The sequence below is a fragment of the Pleurodeles waltl genome, chromosome 3_1 (genome assembly GCF_031143425.1).
Source record: "Pleurodeles waltl isolate 20211129_DDA chromosome 3_1, aPleWal1.hap1.20221129, whole genome shotgun sequence".
Taxonomy (NCBI): Eukaryota; Metazoa; Chordata; class Amphibia; order Caudata; family Salamandridae; genus Pleurodeles; species Pleurodeles waltl.
Genome location: NC_090440.1, coordinates 1,618,996,040 through 1,619,021,597, shown reverse-complemented (window position 1 = coordinate 1,619,021,597; position 25,558 = coordinate 1,618,996,040).

Here is a 25,558-nt window from a genome sequence, read left to right as displayed (position 1 = left end):
CTTTCCAATTAGCGGTAACAGACTTGATTGCTGCGGTGAGCATAGGGTCAAGAAGGAGACGGTCTGATTCCGATTTGATATTGGTGTCTAGGAAGCCAGAGATTAAGTATGAGAAATTGTTTCTCAGTTTAATACGGAACAGGTTGGAGATAAAAAGGAAGACTTCAGTCCAAACTTTTTGGACCTGCTTACAGATGGTGGTGATGATGGTGTTAATATCCGCCCTGATGGCTCTTAGCTCAAGTTGCATAGAGTCAGTGTTTATTTTAGTAGATTTAGCTAGGTCGTGCACATCCAATAGCTTTTTCAGGATCATGTCCATCGTGCTGGCTATGTCAGTCTTGCTTTTGACCGGAGTATCCGGGAAGGTTGGTTCCGCCTTTGAACATTTACCAGGTGGTTTATTGTCTTTCTCAGCTATTCTGCGTAGTACGGTATGCAGGGAGAGGTTCAGTTGCTTTCCTTTAACTGCGTGGGGGCCTTTTTTGGATCAGTTGTAGATGAGTAGTTCATTATCGTCATACATCCAACAGTATTGGTGTAGTTGTTTTTTACTCAGCATTCACTGGATTCATGCATGTGTTTCAGTGTGGATGTCCTGTGAAGATCAAGCAGAGTCGGTTAGATTGCATGCATACCGTGAAGATCATGCAGGGTTGAGAGTGAACTGAGCGTGAGGTTATCCATTAATTTTCATCAGCTGCACAAACTGAGATAGCGGTGTGAAAAAGACAATAAGCAGCAATCCTCTTCACCTTGGGCACCATTTTAAAGTCAGGCAGAGTGAAAAAACGTAAGCAAATTGAATGATTTGTGTAGTTGCTGATCTCTGCCAAAACACAGTTTGGCTATGGTTGCCTCTGCATTAATTAGCTCAAGTTGTATAGATCAAGGGTTGCATTCGGTATACTTCAGGCCAACTTCACACTGGTTAGGGCCGGAATGCCGCCATTTTGTATTGCGCATGTTAGTATCAGTGAATAGAGGCAAAACTTGAATTAAAGCATTTAGTTTGGCTCTGACCTTATCTCCTATCGTAGAGTATGAGGTCGGAGGCTTTCATAACTCAGAATTCAGTGCTCCCTGGCTGATTGATGTTCTCGTAGCGGCTGATATGTTCGAATTGCGCTCCGCATCGCCGGGAGGGACGGAGTCAGACACCCATGTGCCTCCTCATCCAAGCCACGTCCCCGCTGGTCTGTCTTTTAATCACAACTAAAACACAGTAAGTGAAATCTGATGGAATGCTTTGATAGTTATCAACAAAGATGCACGGAGAGGTGGTAAGAAACAGATTTTATTTAAAGAAAGAAGCAATCATGATTCTAAAACTAAAGATGTGAATATGGACTGAATGAAGAAATGGAAACCCATAATACACTACTTTAATTTACTCTCATATAAGAGAATGGAATTGAAAACTACAAGAAACATCACTTAAACCTCAAGATTGGTTCCACAAACTGGGAGACCACACTGTTCATCTCTTTGACTGAACATATGGAATACATACACTTTTCTGTTGTCCTAACTTTAAATATTTTGGACACACATTCACCAAAATGCCAGGGGTGGTGCACTCATTGACTTCAATTACATCATGGGAAGTAACATAATTCGAAGGTCCTGTGCCACTGAATCTCAAAAACTGATGCTATGATCTTGATGACATCTCAGTAACTTATGTCACTGAAGCCTAATGTCGATCTCAGGTTGGAAAGGTATTGGTAACTCACACAGAGATGCACAAAGAAGACATTTAAAAAATAAATAATGGGCAGGCCCACTGGTATTAATTCATATGGACCACATAATGCATATGAACCTACCTTAATAGGATGAATTACTCTTTATCTTGCTTAACAAGTTCTAATTCATGACCACTTGTAAGAACTATTGCAACTTATTTTCATGTATTAACAATAATGGGCATTACACTTCTAAAAGTATTTATTTTAACAATCTATATTCTCTCAGTGGAAGCTGAAGAAACTAAATCATGCTCATCAGAACACTGGTTATATTCTTTTGTTGCTCTGTTATTGGCGCTTTTTTGCAACCTCTGAGGCTAGGAGTCCGCAAAAGCAGTTCTAGTGGTCGCAAGGGAGAAAGCAGGAATGGCAGCAGTGACCCCTAGTGGCATGTAAATGTTGTCCATGGACACAAAAAGACATATGGGGGTCATTACAACATTGGCGGTAAAAGCCGCTTACCGCCGTGCAGAAGACCGCCAACACACAGCCGCGGCTGCGGAATTCCACCACAGCTATTATGACCCACAGCTCGGAATCCGCCAAAATTTAGACACCCACACAAGTCCGCCACACCAAAGGTCAGTGATAAACAGGCGATAACAAAACCGACACCGTCACGCCAACAGGAATACGCCCACACTATCACGACCCACAAATCCACGTGGTGGTCTTTCAATCGCGGTATTCCATTGGCGGTCCACACCACCGCACTCAAAATACACACACACTTAAAAAACACATTCACATTGGACAAATCGAAATACACACACCTGATACACATGCACACACCACTCCCACACACTCAATACAATATAAAACACACACCCACATCACCCACAAACCCCTACGACAAAAATTGCGACAGAAAGCCAGAGAGAGACACCACCAGAAACAACACTAGCATCCACAGGCACTCAACACCATCACTCACACAACATCTACGCACCTCACACAACACACCCTTAAATATCACCCCACACATCACAACACACACCACCTCACACATCACGCACAACACCCCATGGCACCACAAAGACACCCCAGGTTTTCTGAGGAGGAGCTCAGGATCATGGTGGAGGAAATCATCCGGGTAGAGCCACAGCTATTCGGATCACAGGTGCAGCACACCACCATAGCTAGGAAGATGGAGCTTTGGCACAGAATCATGGACAGGGTCAACGCAGTGGAACAGCACCCAAGAAGACGGGATGACATCAGGAAGAGGTGGAACCACCTACGGGGGAAGGTGGGTTCCGTGGTCTCTAGACACCAGATTACAGTTCAGAGGATTGGCGGCAGACCCCCACCTCCTCCCCCACAACTAACAACATGGGAGGAGCAAGTCTTGGCTATACTGCATCCTGAGGGCCTCGCAGGAGTAGATGGAGGAATGGACTCTGGTAAGTCAAATCTTAACTACTTCATCCCCCACCCTCCCCCTCACCCCCATCACTCCAACTCTTCACACATGTCCCACTATCACAAACCACACATCCCAAACCCAAGCCCTGCATGCAACACCAAAGCATGGACACCCATCATCAAGGCATGGCCACTGCACATACCAATACACCCCCCTAAACCATTATCACACAAGGTCCCACCAAGAATGCAAGCACTGGGGTACAGGGTCACCCACCCATTGCACACCATGGCACATACAGATGCAATAATCATGCCTTTACACCCCTGCAGGACCCCTACCCAATGTCACCGGACAGGAGAGTCCAGACATGTCCACTCCACCCACAGAAGAGGCCCACAGTGATGACAGCAGCTCTGTCCAACTGGATCTAGATGACCAGCCCGGCCCATCTGGGACCTCGGGACAGTCGGTTCCCCTCACACAGTCACAGGCCACTCCAGAGCTTCCCCCTCTGGAAACACCAGCACAGCACCCACCCAGCGGGCACATACCTCTGTCCCCAGGACATGTCAAGCAGCAGTGTGTCCACCACTACAGGGAACCCAGGCTAACCCACCACCCCATCAACAACAGGGACCTGGGGCAGTGGTAGTGGGCACACGGTTCAGGGGACGGAGGCCCAGGAACACAGGGGGACTGGGAGGGCTGCAGTGCAACAGGGGGAGGACAGGCCCAGGGAACCCATTCTCCATGAGGCCCTCTCCAACATCATGGGAGCCTACCACCATTCCCAGGAGACGATGGCAACGGTACTGGCCAAGCTTCAGGAGACCCAGCAGCTGCAGGAGGAACAGTATTTGGGGTTCAGGGAGGAATTCAAATTGATCAATACCACCCTGGGCACCATTGTAGGTGTGCAGAAGGAACTTGTGAACACCAGGAGGGACACTGTGGCACAACAAGGGGCCCCTGACACTAGCCTGGATGATGAACTGCCCACCACCCCCACCGGCGCTAGTGGACAGGAGACACCGCCACAGGACCACAATACCAGCACCCCACCCCCTGCAGATGGAGACCCACCCCGCAAACGGTCCCTGAGATCCAGGACAAAGACAGAGAACAATGCCAAGACCCCGCCAAGAAATGAGACCACTCTGAATGTCATCCTTCTGTCCCACTTTGTCACCCTGTCCATACTCATACTACCCTAGCTCCACTTCCTATGCCCCTTTGGACAATGCACCTGTGAGACTAATAGACTGAACTCTGCCATGGACGATCCTCCACCATCACCCTTGACCAATTTACAACCCCCTCCTCTACTTTGCACTTAAATAAACACCCTTAAATCACAAAACAATCTGGAGTAAGTCTGTGCTGTTGAAAATGTGTATTTGCAATAACTGTGGAAAAATGATATATCCAATGTATTGTCAATATACCTATGTCACACAGCTCTAGTCCATGCGGAAACAAAGCAGATGTCACACAGTGGGACCCACATCTGTGAAATTGAAAGGGAAATTGAGAAATCAGGGTCCATACACTGGGTGAAAGTGACAGACAGATGAGAGGTAGAAGAATTAAATCAGATGTAGCAGGCAGTGTTGTCTTCTTACCTGTGTCTCACTGGAAGTATTGATGAATCACCGTGTTCTGTTGTCTATGTCCTCTTCTTCTGCTTCCTCGTCATCACTGTCCACAGGCTCCACAGCTGCCACAGCACCTCCATCTGGACCATCCTCCTGCAGAAAATGCACCTGTCATCACAAAGCCAAGTTGTGAAGCATACAGCAGGCCACGATGATCTGGCACACCTTCTTTGGTGAGTAGAATAGGGAACCACCTGTCATATGGAGCCACCTGAACCTGGCCTTCAGGAGGCTGAAGGTCCTTTCTATAATCCTCCTAGTTCGCCCATGTGCCTCATTGTAGCGTTCCTCTGCCCTTGTCCTGGGATTCCTCATTGGGGTCAGTAGCCATGACAGGTTGGGATAACCAGAGTCACCTGCAAATGTCGAGGGACAACTGTCAGACACACAATAACTCTTAGGGACATCCCTAGACCCAGACACCTAGTCACACTGTATTGGGTCCATGTCCTCACCTAATAGCCACACACGGTGCCTCTGGAGTTGCCCCATCACATAAGGGATGCTGCTATTCCGCAGAATGTAAGTGTCATGCACTGAGCCAGGAAACTTGGCGTTCACATGGGAGATGTACTGGTCAGCCAAACACACCATCTGCACATTCAGAGAATGGTAACTCTTCCGGTTTCTGTACACCTGTTCACTCCTGCGGGGGGGGGACCAAGGCCACATGTGTCCCATCAATGGCACCTATGATGTTGGGGATATGTCCCAGGGCATAGAAGTCACCTTTCACTGTAGGCAAATCCTCCACCTGAGGGAACATGATGTAGCTGCGCTTGTGTTTCAGCAGGGCAGACAACACTCTGGACAACATGTTGGAGAACATAGGCTGGGACATCCCTGATGCAATAGCCACTGTTGTTTGAAAAGACCCACTTGCCAGGAAATGGAGTACTGACAGGACCTGCACTAGAGGGGGGATTCCTGTGGGATGGCGGATAGCTGACAATCAGGTCTGGCTCCAACTGGACACACAGTTCCAGGATTGTGGTACGATCAAGTCTGTATGTGACAATTACATGTCGCTCCTCCATTGTCAACAGGTCCACCAGCGGTCTGTATACCGGAGGATGCCGCCATCTCCTCACCTGCCCCAGCAGACGTGCTCTATGGAGAACAGCGAGCAGAGAGTCAAGCAACATTGAGGTACGTAAACACAACTTAATTCCATTATTTTTTAAAATCGATATATTCCTGTATTAGCGTTTATGCAAGGCCTAGATATGTGTGACAGAGTCAAAATTAATGCCATGTGGCCCCCTGAAATGGTGACTGCCTGACCCGTAAGGTGAGACAAGGGGATATGAGGTAACTGCGCTGGCGTTCTACACCGTCGCTGTAGGCGGTCGAAGACTGTGGTCCAATCCTGCATTGGTTAACATTGGACCCTATGGGTCCCAGGTGCCAATGATGATGTACGCCAGCGGTGACGGTACGCACTGCCGCGGACGTGACCGCCATTTTCTCTCTGTTCACTCACTTTATTCCTGATCTTTGACAGGAGAGGACCTACATTGCAAGTGCTGCTGTGACCTCCGTATGGAGGAGACAATGGCTCATGTGTCTGGGGAAAGGGCCCCAACCTTCAGCACAGAGGAGTTGGAGAAACTAGTGGATGGGGTCCTCCCCCAATACACGCTACTCTACCGTCCTCCAGACAAACAGGTAAGTACACTGTGAGCATGCTGAATGGGCAATGCCTGTGTGGAGTGGTGTGGATGAAAGATGGGGGGGAGAATGAGGCGTGCATGAAACGACGGTGAGTGCATGTGCGTCATGGCAAGGGTAGGGATGCGGGCCAATGACTGTGACGGTGCGGACGGTTATATCTTCTCCTTTTCCACTGTACTATTCGTGTAGGTCAGCGCCCACCAGAAGAAGGATATTTGGCTTGCCATCGCCAAGGAAGTCCGGACCCTGGGGGTCCAGCACAGACGGAGCACCCACTGCTGGAAAAGATGGGAGGACATTCGCCGCTGGAGCAAGAAGACGGCGGAGGCCCAGCTGGGGATGGCCTCCCAATGTGGGAGGGGTGCCCGTCGCACCATGACCCCCCTGATGTTCCGGATCCTGGCGGTGGCGTATCCGGAGTTGGATGGGTGCTTGAGGGCATCACTGCAGCCACAAGGGGGTGAGTACACTATCATTCTGCTGATTCAGCATGCATTGTAGGTGTCTGGGTGGGGGAGGTGGGCTGTGGGTTCCCCTAGGCCAGGGCGAGTTTAGTAGGCAAGGTCCCTTCTTAAGCCAGGCCATGTGGAAACCCCACCCCACATGTGTTCAGAGCCAACTACACCTAGTCAGGCTCCTGTGACTTCCATGTGTGCAGCAATCGGGCATAGGCCTTGTACCTCATGTCCCTGTGATTAATTAGGGAACTCAAAGTGCACAGCGTAGTGCAGGGCGCTTCTGTGTCTGTAGTGTCCGCCAATGGTAGCGGTATTGCATGCACTCAACATGTCTTTCTTCTGTCTCCCCACCCCCTTTTTGTGGTCTTCCTGTTCTTGTGTGCATTAGCATCATCAGGCGGAGGAGCAGTGGCACTGGAGCAGGAGGGAGCTGCATCCCACATGGCCCTGGAGGGCGACACAACAGAGTCAGAAGCCACCAGTGGGACGGAGGGCGAGGGGAACTCCACGGCGGGGACAGGAGCTGAAACCAGCGACACAGACTCCTCCTCTGATGGGAGCTCCCTTGTGGTGGCGCACCCCTCTGTGCCCCCGCATCTACAGGTACAGCCGCCACCCCCGCTACCAGCACCGCCCTCCCAGCAGCCCCTCAGCCTGAGCCCTGTGCCCGCTCACCCAGGAGAGTGGGCATCTCCTTCGCCCCAGGCACCTCAGCCTCTGCCCCTGTCAGCCCTGCTGCCATCAGTGAGGTGGCCATTGACCTCCTCAGGTCCCTCACTGTTGGGCAGTCTACCATTTTGAATGCCATCCAGGGTGTAGAGAGGCAGTTGCAACAGAGGAATGCATACCTGGAGGGCATTCATTCTGGTCAGGCAGCCCAACAGCAATCTTTTCAGACTCTGGCCTCAGCACTAATGGCAGCCATTGTTCCTGTGTCCAGCTTCCCCCCTCCAACTTCCTCCACCCAGACCCAAACACCTGTACCTCAGCCTATCCCAAGCACACCATCAGACCAGCATGCACACACCTCAACACACAAGGGAAGCTCAGGCAAACATAAGCACCACACATCCCACAGGCACTCACGCAAGCATCATGCACATGCAGACATCCCAACATCCACTACCCCCACTGTGTCCCCTCCTCCTCGTCTCCCTCCTCCCTCCCAGTCGCGTCTCCACTCACACATGCATGCACTACATCTTCAGCCACTACCTCCATCACCAGCACACCCACCACCACACCCCGCTCACTTGCACTCACCACCTCCACTACCATTCACACATCCCCTGTGTCCTCTTCCAGTGTGTCTGTGAGCTCACCTCCCAAAGTACACAAATGCAGCCACACACCCACCCAACAGCCATCCACCTCACGACAGCCCATGCACCTTCACCCAAAGTCAGCAAACGTACACCTCCTACAACCACTACCTCTTCCTCCACTCCCAAACCCCCTCCATCTACCCATCCCAGTGTGTCCCAAAAACTTTTCCTGTCCAACCTTGACCTCTTCCCCTCACCTCCCCCACCCCTTCAGTCCCCTAGGGCACGCCTTTCCAGGTCCCAACCCAGCACCTCAGCCACCACATCTGCGGGAACAGTGGTGACAGTAGTAACCGGCTTCTGGAGTGCGCCAAGCAGCAGGGCAGCCAGTGTGCCAAGGAGCCAGACCACGGACAGTCCCCCACCTCAAAAGCACAAAAGGTTGGCCACTGCCCGGCGGGAGAGAGGCAAAACATCTACCACCAAAGCCTCTCCGAGGAGTACAGTTTGGAGTGGGAAGACAGATGCGCCACCATCCAAGGTGGGGAAGGGACACAGAAAAACAGGCAAGTCGCTGAAAACCTGCACGGCGGACAAGACCACCACCAGCACCGCTGAACAGGACACCGCCGCCACAAACACCGCTGCCAAGGACACCGCCGCCACCAGCACCACTGAACAGGACACCGCCGCCACCAGCACCGCTGAACAGGACACCGCCGCCACAAGAACCGCTGCCAAGGACAACGCCGCCACAAGCACCGCTGCCAAGGACACTGCCGCCACCAGCACGGCTGAACAGGACACCGCCACCACCAGCACCGCTGAACAGGGCAACGCCGCCACAAGCACCGCTGCCAAGGACACCGCCGCCACCAGCACCGCTGATTAGGACACCGCCGCCACCAGCACTGCTGAATAGTACACCGCCGCCACCAGCAAAGCAGGACAATGAGCGACAAAAGCTCTGACGCTACTGAGACCGCCACAAGCAGGATGAAGCACTCTGGGCACCAAGCCCCCACCAGAACCAGTGGAGTATCATATCCACTACCTGAGTCCTTAGCAGGATGAAGCACTCTGGGCACCAAGCCCCCTCCAGAACCAGTGGAGATTCACATCCACTACCTCAGTCCTTGGCAGGATGAAGCACTCTGGGCAGCAAGCCCCCTCCAGAACCAGTGGAGAGAGGCATCCACTACCTCAGTCCTTGGCAGGATGAAGCACTCTGGGCACTAAGCCCCCTCCAGAACCAGCGGAGATTCACATCCACTACCTCAGTCCTTGGCAGGATGAAGCACACTGGGCACAAAGCCCCCTCCAGAACCAGTGGACACTGTGCCTTTGCACTCCCCAGGATAAAGCAGTGGGCAAACCACCCACTGTAAAGAATTGTGAGACTGTGGCTTTTCACTCCCCAGGATACAGCAGTGGGCAAACCACCCACTGTAAAGACTTGTGAGACTGTGGCTTTGCACTCCCCAGGATACAGCAGTGGGCAAACCACCCACTGTAAAGACGTGTGAGACTGTGGCTTTGCACTCCCCAGGATGCAGCAGTGGGAAACAACCCACTGTAAAGACGTGTGAGACTGTGGCTTTGCACTCCCCAGGATGCAGCAGTGGGAAACAACCCACTGTAAAGAATTGTGAGACTGTGGCTTTGCACTCCCCAGGATACAGCAGTGGGCAACCCACCCACTGTAAAGACTTGTGAGACTGTGGCTTTGCACTCCCCAGGATACAGCAGTGGGCATGGGGCCCCCTCGTGGATTTTGCGTTGTGCACTCATCCGGCTGAGGTGCCCCCCCCTTCCTTTCCCCCTGAGGTGCCTGTTGTATTTCTATCTGATGCCCTAGCAGTGTTCTCTCCATTTTGATTGGGTATCTTGTGTGGGCCTCGCCCATGCATTTTGGGCCCAGTGGTCCACGGACTTTAATGGTGGAATACCTTGGACTTGTATTCTTGGTGCATATATTTGTTTATAGTGTAAATATATATATATTTTTGATTACTGTATTTTAATAGATTACAAACGTTCAACTCATTTCCTTTTGTCCTTGCATTCTTCCAGTGGGGGTTGTAAATGTGATGTATCAACATGTACTTGTGTGTGTGTTGTAGTGGGTGAGGGTGGGGGTGGGAGTGTTGCATGTGTCTGTCACTCTTTTATCCCTCCCCCCTCCCCTGTGTCGTAGGTGCAGTACTCACCGTGGTCTTCGCCGCCGTCTTTGATATTCCTGGTAGAGGAGCAGGAAGACAAAGATTGGGAGTATCTGGAGCTCGGGTTCCATGGCGTCCTGGTTCCTCGTGGGGTGTGTAGAGGTGAGCATTTTCCCTTCCAAGTCCTGTTTCCGTCGTGTTTTTGTTCGCGGTGAATCTGCCCTGGAAAAGGTGGCGGATTGGACTGTTGTAATACAGTGGGCAGAACCTTATCTTCCGCCTGTCTGTTGGCGGTTACCGCCACGGTGTTTGTACCACCGTGGCTGTTGGAGTGTTAAAGTGGCCGTCTATGTTGGCGGTTTCTGCCACGGTCGTGATTCCATTTTTTTTACCACCGGTCTGTTGGCGGTTTTACCGCCGCTTTAACACTGACCGCCAGGGTTGTAATGGCCACCATAAAGTGGGACACTCCATTTTGGAGAGAACCCTTTGTATTGTTGAGTGCAAAGAAGAATATTCAGACTCCAAGATTTTCCAATCAGTCTTCCTGATTTATAACCCTAATTATTTATATTGACCAAATGAATTAAACATTTAGACCAAATCCCATCCACAGCACCTACGTCTTATCTGTGAACTGATTACCATAAAGTTATGAGGGAAAAGGTGTTATGTCGGAGACAGGAGCTAAGGTTATGTGAGTAAGATCTGCTGGAAGCCATTGCTAAGGCAAGAACTTCATTTGTGAATTGTTATGTGTAATGGAAGCTTTTTGTTGTAGGTAAAGAATGTTAAGGGTACCTTCCTGCATAAAGTCTTGCTTGTAAAGCAATCTCTCCTATCTATGCATGATGCAGAATGCATCACACATACAAAGAAAAAGAAACAAGGAGAAATAAAGATATTTATCCTTGTTATGCTTCAGTTGGGAATGCATAGCATTTAGATGCATTCCGAGGTTTGCTAGCTTTAGTAAACCTGGAAATGTACCAAAATGAAAAGTAATACCACAGTTCAAATCACTGTGCTACATTAAATTTCTTTACAGCACGCAAGGTGGTGCGAATAGCTCTTAGCATGTCCTTACAAATACCATTTAAGGACTTAATAAATCTGGGCCAAAAGTTTAAACTGGGGATACACAAATCTAGGTAGCTCTGATTGGTATATCTGACTTGCAAAATTCCATGTATGCCTAATGTAGGCAAGGAGATTTGTTTTAGCGGTTAAAGAGAGGATGTAAAGGGGTAATATACCATTTGGCAGATAGGCTTCCAAACACCCCTGCCGGCAGAGGCCCAGCATCTGTCAGTCTGGTGGCAGCATGCCCATCACATTACAATTTCTTTACTTTGTTGTCAAAGCCAGGCATGCCACTTAATCATGGGGGCCTTGTTTCACATTTTCTTTGTTTTTCAGAAATGCTACACCAAAGAAGACTTCTCTTTCTGAATAACAAAGAGAACTGCCAGTGATGAGCAGGTAGTTTTCTCCCTGCACTTTAAGGACATTTCAGTATTTTTTATATCATGATTTACGTTCTTATCATAGACATGAGAAATATGTGTTAGAGGGCACACCCAAAATGGCGCAAGTCTTCTGTAGCAATGTAGCCAGTGGCCATGAGATACTTTGGCCACTAGATAAAGGTTTCCTATGTAAGAGCCATATGTGAATGGGAATCAAGTGGGTCTCTAACTGTATGTGATGAAGGACAATGGTAGATATAATGGAATAGGACATCCACCAGTTTATGGCCGATGTCCAGCTTCAACTGAACCCTAAATAAAAGCTTAACTCAAGGACATAGACTGGAGATTTAGGGACTAATGTACAAAATTTGATCACAAATTAAAACCAGACGTTTTGTAAGTGAAAAGAACTTCACAAACTGACCTATGTATTAATAGGTTTGTTCACAAAATTCCAAAACATAGTGGGTCACAATCAAACCTAACTTATTCATGAGGCAAGTCACAAATTCCCACTCGCTAAAATTGGATGCCATCAGAGGGATGGTGGCCTGCTGGGGAGTTTGCTTGAAAGTTGTCAATGGTCCTCTCAGCTACTGCTTACTCCCTGACAAACTGTGGGCCATATTTATACTTTTTGACGCAAAACTGCGCCGCCGCAGTCTTGCGTAAAATTTTTTATCGCCGGCTAACGACATTTTGTAGCGCCGCGCGGGCGTCAAATTTATACTTTGACACACGGTGTCGCAATCAACAGGTGGGAGTCATTTTTTTTTACGTACATCGCGGCGTCAAGTCGCAAAGGAAAACGACGTTAACGTGGCGTAAATGACTGTGGGTCGATTTACGACACCGCAAACCGGATCTGAGCCGTTTTTTTTTACGCAATAGCATCAAAAATACCCGCGAACACTGCCATTTCAGCAGAGGAGAGCCAAAATGGATCCCAGATGCCAATACAGACCCCAGGAAGATGACAACAGACCAGGAACCAGCCAGGACGATCCATACAAGAACCAGGACATATATAGAAAAAAAAAGAAAGTGTCGCTTCAGTGCAGAGGAGCAGGAAATCCTGGTTAAAGAGGTGACGGAACACCAGCACCAACTGTTTATCACCTCTAAGTTGCCAATCAGTAGGAGAGAGGCCATATGGCAACAAATTGCTGACAAGATCAACAGTGTGGCAGAAGTACGCAGGACAGTCACCGAGTGTAAGAAACGCTAGCATGACTGCAAACATAGGACAAAGGAAAAAATGACCAGGAACAGGAAGGCAGCACTGCAGACTGGAGGTGGGAGTCCAGCACACCAGGAGGCCCTGGACCACATGGAGGAGATGGTCGCAGCCGTCATCCCTGAGGAGATCGTCACAGGGATTCAAGGACAGGACAGCGCAGACTACCACGAGACAACGCACATGCAGGGTAAGTTGCATGGGGATTTAAAATGCAATAATGTCAACTGTGAGCAGGGTGGGAAATACCTACTACACATTGCCTGTAAGTCATCATATACATGGAGTGGCATGGGTAAAGGGGTACTACAGGGGGGCATGGCCTGCACAAACAGAAGCTGGGGCACAACATTACACTACACCAACAACAGTCCCATGGGGGCATCCTGTCATGCCAACAATGGAGCAAAGGGAAAGCCTCGACAGGAGGGATGGCCACTACGTCAAACTTACATCCTGGCACTCATCAGCCAACATATCTCCTACATTAACTAGGGCCCTATCAGCAATCCTCTAGCCAAAACAACAACTGCAATGTAACTGCAACAACAGTTGACACTACCACCTCTGATCTCTGTGCAGCTATAGTAGCCAATGGCAGTAACCTCCCCATGGAACATACCTACCTAAATTAGGGGGTGAGGATGACATCTGCAATCTCCTGAAACAAGACAAAGCCCCCAGTACACTCAAATGTCAATGCCCATAGTTGCTGCAAACATCAGCCAATGTAAACAGCAATAGGAGCAACACAGCACTAAGGACACACCCATGCTGCATATGTCAGGGTCCATCCTGTGCCTGGCAAACAAGGCAACATCACAAAAGTCATACTGCTCAGACAACAGCATTGAGGAGGGGACACATGGAACTGGTCACTGAAATACACCTGCACAGTCAGCGGGGGAAATAGGACACTGATACGATTATCAGGGCAATCCAATGTAGCACACATTACCCAACATCAGCAGGACACATTAACAATATCAACATCCATATCACATCATAACATTACCATGCATAGGATATGCTACATGTCAATTACATTTAAGTCAATGTGAACAATCAGGGATTGGGGCAGGTCCTGAGAGGCAATTGTGCTGCCAGGACCATCAGAACACCCACAGCCAGTGAAAGGTCTCACCATGAGAATGGATATACACGGAGGGTCGAGTAGGACAAAAAGGTGGCTAATCTCTATTTGGTATAAAGCAACACCTAGAGGCAAGTAGGCAGACAAGTCTGATAACTCAATATCATACATGTGACACACAGGTGGGCCATAAGCCTATAACAATGACCATCTGAAGGACAGCAGATACCAATACCAAACAAGATCACAAAGTGAATTCATCAAAAGGCAGGCATGTTACGTCAAAATTGTCACAACACAGACACACTAATTGTACCCTGTTTCATTGCAGAGGAAGATGGATCTCCTGCCGATATGCCTGTCCCAGATTTCCCTGATGACATGGATGACGAGCCCATAAACATTCCCCAGGAGACCATCCAAAAGGTCCTAGAAACCCTCCAGACCCCACCTTCAGTCACAAGGAGGAGCACAGAACAAGCAGCCATCACAGAAGAACCACCCACCACCCCAATTGCAAGACCTGCCAGCTCCTATACAGCTGAGGACTCTGACGACACTAGCACCAGCTTTGAAAGAACTGTAGTTGGAGTACATCGGGAGCTGACCAAGGAGGTGCGGGTGGGGATGCAAACTATGGCAGCCAGCCTTGAGGGGGTGCGCTCGTGCATGATGTCATCTGCAGATCAGGCAGCAGCTATGCAAGCCCTAACATCCATACTGCAAGGACTACAAGAAACTGTCAAATAATTCACCACTGCAGTAAGGGAGTTGCCACAACACCTCGCACCCCAAACTTTCCACTGCATGCACAAATGCAATCATGACTCCCTCAGGGCCGACCTGGCTGCCTACCATTGTGATGTGGCTGCTATTCTCAAAAACCAGCAGGCCCTCCTTGCTGCAGTACTGCCCTTAAGAACTTCACACGGAGCAGCCACCGGGATGTCTGACTCCACGTCTTCTAACACTGAGGTGTGTGTTGCCCCTTCACAACCAACAACAACAAGGACGAAGCAGGCAACACACACATCAGAAGATGAAGACATGGAACAGATCACATTCACAAGGAAGAGTACCCAGAAGCACTAGTCCCTGCACCATGGCCTACTTCGACCAAGGTCCTACGTATTGTCAAATGCCAGTCTCACTACAACTATACTCAATGACTGTTCTGCTAACCACTGTATAACTTGTCAGCATTGCCAGTGAATGTCTCTCTCCTACTAATTGGCAAATCCTGTCCCTCTGCACTGTCGGTAACATCACCCCAGCATGTCAGGAGCATTATCCACACCCCTTCTGTAGGATCACCATGTAAGATTTCACTAGAACAGACTCAGCAAACATGGACAATGTACATATTGCACTACAGCACCTATCAATAAATAGCACTTGCACACCTAATATGTCTCTGTGTAATTTGACACATCAACTGTGCAGTAGATAACACAAAAGTGCCTGTGTGACAACCATGTAGCTTGTCAATACAACTGTCCTGACATCATGTAGTCAGATACATCTGTGCAGTGGCCAGGATTGCATCATAGCCTGCCCATCCTGAGGAGAATAACTGATGAAGCGAGAAACCACACACAATCATGCTGTGTTGGACAGAATAATGCTTCATCAAGATAAATCAAAGTCAACTAATGGTGGCTGATAAATGTTGTCACCATGCAATACTAATACTTTGAATCATGCAGTCTAATCTAAGCACACACAACTAAACACAGCATCATTCAACCTTTCTGAATAAACTTCCAAATAGGTAATCATGCTGACTTTTGCACACATGATCTATGTCAGTAATGTAGACAAGAAGACAAGAGTGTTAACAACACCTCATCTTCAAAGATGTCCCTGAACATCACACTGCAGTCCGACCTAAAAAATTCCCAACAATACCAACTCTGGAAGCACACTTTGTGATGTAGAAAACATACTCATCGACACAAATCCGTTGTGATCCCTGTAAACTCCAAATGGTGGTTCTATCAAATGGTGGATACTTACCAAGTTAGCACAGGGGTAGCTGCCATTTTAAACCTCTTTTTTCTTTGGTTTGTAGCATAGGACACAAATGTCATAGAACAACAATCACCTACATTGATGGCAAGGCCATGATCAAGTAGCAGTTAACACATAATGCAAAGGGTTAACTATATATTTATTCATAAGTAATCACACCAGAGGCAACTAAGGGAAAAGTCATACCTACACTAATATAACCTGACTACTCATTACCCACAACTGTCCCTAACTAACCTAAGCTAAACTTACTCTACACATATAACGAATCGATCTAAACATCAACCCCCCACCCACCATTATGAGACAGGACACATGCAGGACAACAGATACTAACCTACACACATACCATACTATCCTAAACAATCATATATATTTTTTGATATTTTTTTTTGTAAATGTTTTTTTTTTTTTTAAAACACACAGGAACCCTAACATTGACAACACACACTTAATAATGAAAAGTAGAAAGAATAAGGACCCCCCACCCTCATCCCTAACACTAACTAAGCTAACAACCTATACTAACCTAACACTAATCCCCCAAGCCCACTAATCCTGATAAAAAGGAAAGAGGAGGGAGGGGAGGGATTAATGTAAATTGACCATATCAGTCCTAGAGGTTGGCCCTCCGGAGGGTCCGCCTGATGAACCTGACCCGCTTCTTGATGTAGGCCACATCCTGGCTCAGCTTGTCCACCTTCCTTATAAATTTGTCCATTTTGCGTTCCAAAGCCTGGAATGCCGCAGGGTCAATTGGAGGTGCTGCTTTTGTCTGGGTCCCGGCAGAGGTGCTCTGTGTGGGTGTTGAGCCTAGCCCACTGGACTGTCCTGCAGCTCTCATAATGCTGGGTCCTGGTTGTGCTGCAGAGGCAGGGACAACTGTCCCCGCCATGGCTGGGGCCACTTGGGGAGAACCGGTGGTTGTGGTGGTGGTGGCTGTAGTGGGCAACGTTGGGCCACCCTGTGGTGAAGCCCACCATGCTCCGGAGGCCCAATCCGCCTGGTATTTCCGGGCCATCGTCGGAACCCCGACTGCACCTGCAGGATGTGTCGGTACCTCATGGCCCGCCTCTCAAATTTATGCCTCTGTGCGGCACTCATGTTTGCAGCTGTGAAGAAAAGGGGCAACTATTTACCATAGGAACTGCATTGTGTGGAATAGCACAAGTGTTCAATCGGAATTTACATTTACTGTAGTTGTAACAGCTCATATCACCATATAGATCATTGAAAGTCTCAGAGGAAGTACATGGGAAGCCTGCATACAAAGGTCATCTCACACATAGCATATACAATAATCTACATGATGGGTAACATCAGCCAAAACTTGTTATCATCAAAATTACAAATGCAGCCAACAATCATGCTGCACCTCCTCCGCCTATTGCCTGGACTACATATGTCAGTGTATGTGATAACGATCACAAACCTCAAGATCTGCAATTTGTAATGGGATTCGCTAGTATAGAACTCATGTGCCATAACCGAATGTGTACACTAGGTTCAAAACAAAGTTTCAAATGTTCACAACAATCCCAAAATAGGTGCACACCCAGGAGTGTGTAGAAAGCTCAACATGTTTTTGCCTCAACACACACACCACCAGTGAAGGGCTATCAACAAATTGGAGTCAGCTAAACCTTGTCCTATCCAAGGTCCACACATGTCAAAATGCACTGACCTAGGCCAACATCACATACTTCCAGTGAGGCATATTTTTCTACTGACACAGAGGAGCAAGAACACCCATGATCATGAATAGCATGCACACCTAGGCCGTTGCACTCTAGTCCCACACACTTCTAGTACAACTTGTGGAAGTACATGCCCCCGGAAGATCCAATCTACAGTGTACTCAGTACATCGGTTACTATGGAAGCAGCATATTTCAGACAAGCCATTTGCAGAAGCTATCTGGGAGAATGTCAGTCTGACATGCAGACTCAGTCCGAGACGAGTCCCAGTGCAACTCTTACATTAACTAGTGTATTCCACATGACTCACCCCATTTCCCATAGCGGGCCCTACAGGAATGGCCTACAGACCCAAATTCAGACAAATGGATAAGCATAGATCAACTCAAAATGAAGTGATAACTGAAATCCCACTAATGGAACAAGACAAATGATTGGGCAGCGCATCAAACCTTGCAATGTGTTCAACACACAGTAGTCCATCACGCATCACCAGCAAAGACAAAACATACCACACATGCAACACTCACTGTAGGTGTCGGGGTCCTCAAAATGAGCCACCTCTCCCACTGTGTACGGTGCAGGTCCACCTGTAAAGCATGGAAGGAAGAATATACTCAGAATCTGTGCACTGACAAACAATTGCAAATACAAACACAATGTGATAATATGACATGAGTAATGAAACACTTTCACACATGCTCATACTGCATGGAACTATTCATGCGCAACATTTACATCGGATGAGTCTCCTGCTACAGTTACACACAGTTCTACACACATGCAGTGGCCCGGACTGTCATGTGGTGGCAACGATGCACCTCCATTAGTATGCAGCAACAATAAATGAGTGCATTCATCTCATCATGTGCATCCAAGAGAGACATCCAAAAGCTGGTTACTTGAGGACTGCATGACCTGTCAAACAGCCTATGTGGTCATGACACATATGTGACAGATAGGTACATGGTACAGAGGGCCAGGTACTTTGGCAATACCTCATGTTGTTACAGTTTCATACATTGATGTGTCCAAACAATGGTGTTTGCCACCAAACATAGATGTTTGTACCCTAGTCCATACCTTTGGACTGCCATCCCTATTCTGATTTGGGCACAAGTGACAATAAATACCTGTCTAATATGTTAGCTGAGGGCACCTGAGTCCTTTACAAATATGGTTCATGCTCAGATCTGGCATGTAACAATTAAATGTGAAGGCGCACTCTTATCACGACAAGGCATGGCACTTCCGTGAACATTTTCCCTACACACCAACCAGACACACATGTGACTTATGGGTGGGCCACATTGCTAACTTCAATTGACGTGAAGGCAGCACTCATTTTCAGCATCATGTAGGGTTTACAAATGTCAGTCTAGCTATAGCGTCAAAATATGTAGGTATGATGTTTCTACATCCATACTTCACTGGCTATTGTGACCTGTAGAGTCCTGATTGTGTCATTAATATGTCGCTTGTCTGACACAAAGGCGGCACTACATTACATACTGCTACAAGCAACCTGTATGTGTTGAAAACACGAGCTACCTGACTGCTAGCATTTGCCATCCTTCACATAGTGCATCAATTACCCTGTATGTTTCCCTAGCATTACACAAGGTCAGCTACTTATCTGGCAGATTGGGTAACAATCATCACATGTCACAACACAGCTTTAAATTGTGCACAATTACATGATCTGTACTCACCAACATGGCCACCAATCCTGATTCCCAGGTGGTCCAGCAGATCTTGCTCCCTGGAGATCAGATCAGCCCAGCGGTGCTTCAATTGATGGTCATTCCGTTGGCTACCATATAGACGCACCAAGTGATGACGCACCTTCCCCCACCGGACTTTTCGGGCCTCTGTGTGATACCCCTGTATCACCCTACCCCAGCCTCCAGCATGAGTGGGAGGAAATGGCAAACAAGCCATATAAACCCCCCCCAATTCCTCCTCACCCATCCTGGAAAGCCGTGGCCTACCAGACATTTCAGCACTGAAAAAGGGGAAAAAGTAGTAGAAAAAAGGAAAAGGGGGAAATGGGTAAAGTTAGAGTGGGGAAATACAAAGAAAACTTAACAAAAAGAAGAGCCCAACTATCCCCTATATCACAGTACCCACAACAGACTCCCACAGACAATATAAACAACACTGGACTTGACAAATTTATACAACACAGACTCAGACAATATTTTACAACAAGATAATGATGACAAAAGAACAAGTGAGATGGCACACTGGACACAAAAGCACTAATACACAGGACAACACTTTGCACACAGCCACACAGTCTAGAATAATCAGAGACTGCAAAGTGAAAGTACACCCACTGTACAGATTCTGTAAACAGGATATCCTTTTACATCACATCCTGCATAAAATGGCTGCTGTTTTTTTCCATTATGCGTCATATTTTCACGCATACAGCTTGTGCGTCATATTGGAGGAGTGCAAATAATGCATAGTCAAAATACTTTTCATCATTGGGATATAATATTTGTTTGAGGCATATTTTACAGTTCTAGAGGTGAAAATTAAGCCGCAGCAAATTATGATATCTATTTTTGAAAAATATTTTTGACTCAGCATTATCTGCACTCCTGTGCGTCAAAAAATATGACGCACAAGCTGTATGTGTGGAAATATGACGCATAATGGAAATAAACGGCGGCCATGTTATGCAGGATATTATGATATCTATTTATGAAATATATTTTTGACTCTGCATTATCTGCACTCCTTTGCGTCAATAATTATGCTGCACAAGCTGTATGCGTGAAAATATGACGCATTATGACAAATATGTATTTCATTGGTCCAAATGAGAAATGAATTTTGGCATGACCAAACGATGCTAAGTGATAAACTTTGGGGTTAGCTATAGCAAATGTCCCTTATAGGATGTATAGAAGGTATTCACAGTGCAATAGTAATGATTGGCCAGAATGGATATTACTCATAATTGTTCACATATGTAGGTAATTTTTGATTGCAAATTTCAAAATATGAAAGAGATACCAGGATGTATTCCTTAGCAAAATTGTGTCCACATGTATCAAGCTATTCCAAATTGCATAAAGGCCAATTAAGTAGTGCAATTGTCGCCTAAACCTTTTTTGTGGGTAACCATGTCCTAATTACGAGTTAATGTATCTAAAATGTGTTTCACTATTGACATGTAGGGCACACATGCGCCTTATGCATGTGTGTGCTTCACATGTGCATACAAAATGTATATTTGGGGTGCAGCAGAGGGGGACTTAGGCCCCCAGCACCCTGGGGTTTGCTGTTCCTGACTTGCAACTTTATCCAAGGTTTGCCCAAATTCAGTAATGCAAAACCATTGGCAGGAGGCCCATGGAAGAAAATTGGGTATGATTCCCTGTTTGCTAATCTGTAATCCCATTTTCCCATTTGACGTTTGCCCTATTGATTCTTTGGAGAATTCTGACATACCAATTAGCATTGATTTAATAGCAAATTCTCAACGTTCCTTATGTCATGTTAGCAAATAGGTTGTTGATGTATGTGGCCCTTTATGCATTACCTGGTTTAGTGGCATGTTTCATTCTTCCTGCTAGGTTACAACTGGGACACTACTTTGATAGGATGCTTGCAACCATTTTGTTGATTGGATGGTACATGTACATGTGTGTGGTCCATATTTGATCCAGTATCAACTGTTAAGGTGTATGTTGTCACTGTAACGTCCACGTCTCCTCATGAGTTAGTGGCAGCTAATCATGTATCTAATGAGTATCGTTTGCAGCTATATGTGAGAAAAGTCATTGAGGACATGGTAACCTACACATGGATGGTCCCACCCTGTCACTGTAGACGTGTAATGAGACTTTCAACTGGGCAACCTTGGTGTGCTGAGTGAGAGAATGTCTCAGGTGTCTGGATCCGGCATTTGTCATTGCAACATTTGTACTCAAGTTGGCCTCTGTGGATGGTAACGTATTAGGAAACATCATAGCCTCTGTGCAGAAGTAAATGGCTGGTATTCACACACGACTCATCTCTATTATTTGAACAATGTAACTCAGCGTGTGAACTGTCAGGGTCCTCATATGTGTTGACTTTTCATGGACATTATCTGAGGTTGCTGGTTCGGCTGGAGGCCACGTACACCATCAAACGCTAAGGTCCAGGTACACTGTCACACTTTGTAGTTTAGGCATTAATGAGGCCCAGACAACGGAAGGGCCATGATTTAGCTATTCAAGGGCACTGTCACAAATATGATACAAATAACAGTCAGATGATGCAATACAATGTATTTGAGTATACATTGATGAGGCAAATGACAAATTAGTCTCTGAGGTACAAGAGGTTTTGGACAGCACGTGTGCTCCATAGGTGGACCCCAGGTATCTTTAGGGTGACCCACGGACAGGTGCCAGTCAGGCTGACAGGATGCTGGGTCAATCAGGAGCCAGATCTTTCACAAATTACATGATCAGTGGTCTGACTAGGACTGGTCAGAGGGAGGAGTAGACAGTTGACATGTCACACTGTGTATGTCCTGTGTTGTCTTGAAGGTGACACATGAACCCTGATAAAGTGTTACACTGCAACATTAGTAGCAATGCTTAATGATGTAATTGCCCAAATGCCAACATCTATGCTGCAGGAGGCATCAGCAGGGACGGGGCATGTACATTTGGGTGGTGTGCATGGAGGGGATAACTGGAGTGGCCTCCATCAGTGTCTCACTAGTCCTGTCGGACGAGATTTGCTGAAAATTAGCCTACAGTACCTTTCACATCAGAATCAATCTACAGGTGATACCAGGCCTTATAAACTCAAAGCCAGTGTATTATATGCGCTGAGTTCCATGCAGTGAGATGGTACTATGACAATGGTAGGCATAGGAAAAGGTGTGGCACACTGGATGACTCTTGTGAGTGTGTGTGTGTAGATGAGGGAATCTCAGGGTACACATATCAGCATTCTAGGGACCTCTTCAGACAGGTGGGGTGTGACCAGCTGCATGTGTGTGTAATGTTTTTAGAAAAGGGCTGACATGTAGATGGGTAGTGATGTGCTGGATGCTTGTTATATGTGTGGCACTTGTGCTGTGTATGTTCTGCTTATGTGTAACTCTAGTGACAGATAGTCATTGCAAAGATTGTAAGTAGTTGGAATTACTGCTGCCAAGAGTCTGGTAATACATTCCTGTTCCTGAAGCATAAGCATGTCAACTGCCTGATGTATGAGGCCTGTTTTCCCCTAGTTGAGTGATGGTGTGTTAGTTGTGTGCCATCTGCTGCGATGAACCATGTTTCCTACATGTTTGTGTGTCATATGTGTGGTCCTCAGCTATTGCCCTTCAAAGGTGAACTGTACAGGATGTCAGTCATTTACATTGTGTGTGTATGTGACCATTGTATGATGGGCATTACATTTGTTGTGTGTTTTTCTGTGTCCTGATTGTTATATCATTATTGCTCCATGAGATGACATTCTTCTTCTGATATTTAAAGCTAAAGGTGGACAGAAATGAATAGGCCAAACCATGATGTGGTGTTTGTTATCAGTGTTTATTTACAATAGTGCATTAAGTGGTGATGGTGATAATTATGAAAATACATTATTTACAATCTGTTGGCGCCTACGCATTCCAGCAGCCGTGTTTGGTTGTTCCCCCTCCTGTTGCAGGGCAGCATCCTCCTCTTCTTCGTCTTCAGGCATGTATGGGTCTGGTTCGAGGAGGGGAATGTTCCTTTTGACACAAATGTTGTGCAATATTGCACATGTTTGTATGATCCTACAGACCATCTCAGGGGAATATAGCAGGCTACCACCAGTGATGTTGAGGCAGCGGAACCTTGACTTGAGGATGCCGAAGGTCCGCTCGACAATGCTGCGTGTCCTCTTATGGGCGTCGTCGTATGCCCACTCTGCAGCAGTACTCGGGTTCCCAAATGGTGTCATTAGCCATGGCTGGATGCCATACCCCTGATCAGTTGAAAGAAAAAAAACAATGGGATCATGTTGATGTAGCTTGCATTATTGAATCGAACATTCATGGCAGTAGTTGTCTTGTGTTGTCTGTGACTCTTTTGTGTACTGATGTGACGTCCTATACTTGTAGGCTATACCATCTGCATTGTGTTTTTACCTTGGCTGAGCACGTGTTTGTCTGCTAACAGTTTGTCATCAGTATGTTTTGTGATTTTCAGTGCAGTGTGCCCTCCCTAACATTGTGACTTGTGATACAAGTGTCCTTGTGTCTTCACTTGGGGTGAGTAGATAGTTCAATGTAGAGTTTGATTTATAAGTGTTGTTAGCATGTTCATATGAAAGTACCCTGGACATCCCATACCTTTAGACTTAGGCAGTGTATTAATGTAAAGGTCATTGTGACACTTACAATTTGCAGGGTGACATTTCGGCTACCACACTCATTAATGTCTTCACATTAGGCTGTACAGTAAATTCCAATGTGTGACAGGTTCAATGGTGACTTAAGAAACATGGCTAGGGATGTCAGGACCTCAGTGTGTTCCTGTCTAGATGTTGCTGTTGTGGTGTATGTGTTGTGTGTTCTAGAGGGTTGCTGTGCAGTGTGTGAATAAGTAGGTTTTAGTACTTACCAACAAGTAGTCCATTTCCAAACCGTCCATCCTGGAAGTGTTGGTTGATGGTGCAGTGACAGAAGATGAATGAGTCATGGACACTCCCAGGATATTTAGCCACGAAGTTTGTGAACATTCCTTGGTGATCAACTATGGCCTGCACGTTGATAGAATGTGTGTGCTTCCTGTTGCGGTAGAGGTGTTCAGTCGCAGCAGGTGGCACAAGGCGTACATGTGTGCAGTCGATTGCACCAAGGACGTGTGGGAAGCCACTGATTGCATAGAACCCCTGTTTAGTTTCCTGCTGCTTCTGCAGTGTGTTAGGGAAGCAGATGTGGCGGGGTGTCAGGCGAATGATGGCATCCAGTACTTGTGGCAGAAATGTGGAGAATGATGGTTGTGATATTCCGCCAACCAGGGCACCAGTTGTTTGAAAGGAGCCACTTGCCAGCATGTGAAGTACGGCAAGCAGCTTTGTTTCTGTTGGTATGGTGCGGGGTGTCACCAAAGTGGGGGCCAACTGCTGTTCAATGTTTCGCAGCAGCTGCTGGATGGCCTGCCAGTTCAACCGGTATCTCTGTATGATGTCGTGTTCCCTGAGGCCCTGAAGGGTTGTTTTTGGGCGGAATATCCTCTCCTGCCTTCTGCGCTGCCTTTGGGGTCCCTGCTGGTGTTGTGGTAGCTGCTGTTGTTGCTGCTGGGCTCAGCGTCTGCGTGCACGCTGGATAAGAATCACCTCCATGGCTCCCTGTTGCTGCTCTGCTGCTCTGCTGTTTGTTCTGTGTGTTCTGATTAAATACAGGTGTGTTTGCCCCATTTTAACGCCTGCCCTGACCCAGGCGTTAAATTTTGACGCAAATCGGGCTGTGCATCATTTTCTGGCTCCGCCTCCCAGCCGTGCGTCATTTTTGCCCGGAAGCATAAATACGACCCACGGCCGTTTGCGTTGTTTTTTGGACGGGAACGCCTACCCTGCATATCATTAACGCAGGGCGGGTTGCCGCATCCAAGAAATGATGCACACGGCGGAATTTTGTCGTCCGCGGGCTCGGGCGTCAGAGTTTAAATATGGGGCAACGTTTGCGCTGATTGTGCGGCACA